The sequence below is a fragment of the Artemia sp. Qi Xiang Cuo genome, chromosome 5, assembly GCF_049724085.1.
Source record: "Artemia sp. Qi Xiang Cuo chromosome 5, ASM4972408v1, whole genome shotgun sequence".
Lineage (NCBI taxonomy): Eukaryota > Metazoa > Arthropoda > Branchiopoda > Anostraca > Artemiidae > Artemia > Artemia sp. Qi Xiang Cuo.
Genome location: NC_142798.1, coordinates 16981112 through 16984255, shown reverse-complemented (window position 1 = coordinate 16984255; position 3144 = coordinate 16981112).

Sequence of the window (3144 nt, the reverse complement as noted above, 5' to 3'; positions counted from 1 at the left end):
GGAAATGTTTGGGGGAATGATGGGCGTGGGGGGGGGGGGTGCTAGTTGCCCTCCAATAACTTTCGACTATTAGAAAAGGGTACTAGCCCTTTGAATTTCCAATCGAATGAGCCTTTCTTGAAGTTTGTACGACAACGCCTTCTATAAAAACCTTATATTCCCCCAGGGCATAGCTTAAAACCCTTGCCCCGAGGGTTGTAAGGAAGTGTTCTCCTCAAAAACATTTTTTATATCTGGAAATCAACTACGCTGGACAAAATGGCTATATCAAAATTTTGATTGGATGTGTTTGGAGGAATGATGGGTGCGGGGGGGGGGGGTAGGGCTAGTTGCCCTCCAATCACTTTCGACTTTTAAAAAGTACACTAGCCCTTTGAATTTCCAATCCAATTAGCCTTTTTTGAATTTTCTACGAAAACGCCTTATATAAAAAACTTATATGCCCACAGGGCATAACTTAAAACCCTTGCCCCGAGGGTTGTAGGGAAGTGTCCTCCTCACAAACATATTTTCTATTTGGAAATCAACTACGCTGGACAAAATGGCTATCTCAAAATTTTGATTCGATGTGTTTGGGGGAATGAGGGGCGGTGGGGAGGGGGCTAGTTGCCCTCCAATCACTTTCAACTATTAAAGAGGGTACTAGCATTTTGAATTTCCAATCAAATGAGCCTGCTTTGAAGTTTCTACGACAACGCCTTCTATAAATACCTCATATGCCCCCAGGGCATAACTTAAAACCCTTGCCCTGAGGGTTTTGGGGGAGTGTCCTACTCAAAAACATATTTTCTATCTGGAAATCAACTACGCTGAACGAAATGGCTGATTGGATGTGTTTGGTTGAATGATGGATGTGTTTGGTCACAAATTTTGAATGGATGTGTTTGGTTGAATGATGGGCGTGGGAGGGGGGGCTAGTTGCCCTCCAATCACTTTTGAATGTTAAAAAGGGTACTAGACCATTGAATTTCCAATCAAATGAGCCTGTTTCGAAGTCTCTACGACAACGTCTTCTATAAAAACCTTATATGCCCCCATGGGACAACTTAAACCCCTTGCCCTGAGGGTTTTGGGGAGTGCCTTCCTCGAAAACATATTTTCTATCTGGAAATCAAGTATGCTGAAAAAAATGGCCATCTGAAAATTTTCATTGGATGTGTGTGGGGGAATGCGGGGCGTGGGGGGGGGGCTAGTTGCCCTCCAATCACTTTTGACTATTAGAAAAGGGCGCTAGCCCTTTGCATTTCCAATCGAACAAATCTTTTTCAAAGTTTCTATGACAATGCCTTTTGTAAAAACTTATATATCCCCAGGGTATAACGTAAAACGCTTGCACCGAGGGTTATTGTCAAGGGTCCTCCTAAAAAACATGCTTCCTATGTGGAAATCAACCACGCTGGAAGAATTGGCTATTTAAAAGTTTTGACTAGGTAGGTTTGGGGGACTGATGGGTGCGGGGGGGGGTGGGCTAGTTGCCCTCCAATTACTTTCGACTATTAAAAAGGGCACTAGTCCTTTCAATTTCTATTCGAAAGAGCCTTTTTTGAAGTATCTACGACAACGCCTTCTATGAAAAGCTCATATGCCCCCAGGGCATAACATAAAACCCTTGCCCTGAGGGTTGTAGGGGAGTGTCCTCCTCAAAAACATATTTTCTATCTTGAAATCAACTACGCTGAACGAAATGGCTATCTAAAAATTTTGATTGAATGTGTTTGGTTGAATGATGGGCGTGGGGAGGCTAGTTGACCTCCAATCACTTTCGACTATTAAAAAGGGCACTAGCCCTTTGAATTTCCAGTCGAATGAGCTTTTATTGAAGTTTCTATGACAACGCCTTCTATAAAAACCTAATACGCCCCAAGGGCATAACTTAAAACCCTTGCCCTGAGGGTTGTGGGGAGTGTCCTCCTCGAAAACATATTTTCTATCTGGAAATCATGTACGATGAAAAAAATAGCTATATGAAAAGTTTGATTGGATATTTTTGGGGGACTGAGGGGCGTGGGGGGGGGGGGGCTAGTTGTCCTCCAATCCCTTTTGACTATTAGAAAAGGGTACTAGCCCCTCGAATTTCCAATCGAATGAGCCTTTCTTGAAGATTCTACGACAACCCCTGCTATAAAAATCTTCTATACCCCCAGGGCATAGCTTAAAACCCTTGCCCCGAGGGTTGTCAGGTCGTGTTCTACACACAAACATTTTTTCTCGCTGGAAATCAACTACGCTGGACAAAATGGCTATATAAAAGTTTTGATTGGATGTTTTTGGAGGAATGATGGGTGTGGGGGGCTAGTTGCCCTCCAATTACTTTTGACTATTAAAACGGGCGCTAGCCCTTTGAATTTCCGATCGAATGAGCCTTTTTGAAGTTTCTACGACAACGCCTTCTATAAAAAACTTATATGCCCACAGGGCATAACTTAAAACCCTTGCCCCGAGGGTTGTAGGGAAGTGTCCTCCTCACAAACATATTTTCTATCTGGAAATCAACTACGCTGGACAAAATGGCTATCTCAAAATTTTGATTGGATGTGTTTGGGGGAATGATGGGTGTGGGGGGGCTAGTTGCCCTCCAATCACTTTTGACTATTAAAACAGGTACTAGCTCTTTGAATTTCCAATCGAATGAGCCTTTTTTGAAGTTTCTACGACAACGCCTTCTTTAAAAACCTTATATGCCTCTAGGGCATAACTTAAAACCCTTGTTCCGAGGGTTGTGGGGAGTGTCCTGCTCAAAAAGATGTTTTCTATCTGGAAATCAACTACGCTGAACAAAATGGTACTGAAAGTATCTTTAAATGGATGTATCTAAAAATTTTGATTGGATGTGTTTGAGGGAACGATGGGTGAGGAGGGGGGCTAGTTGCCCTCCAATCACTTTTAACTGGTAAAATGAGCACTAACTATATGAATTTCTAATCGAATGAGCTCTTTTTGAAGTTTCGACGACAAAGCTTTCTACGAAAACCTTATATGCCCCCAGGGCAAAACTTAAAACCCTTACCCTAAGGGCTGTGTGGGCGTGTCTTCCCCAAAAACATAATTTTCTCTTGGAAATCAACTACGCTGAACAAAATGGCTATCTCAAAATTTTGATTGGATGTGTTTGGGGGAATGATGGGCGTGGGGGGGGTAGTTGCC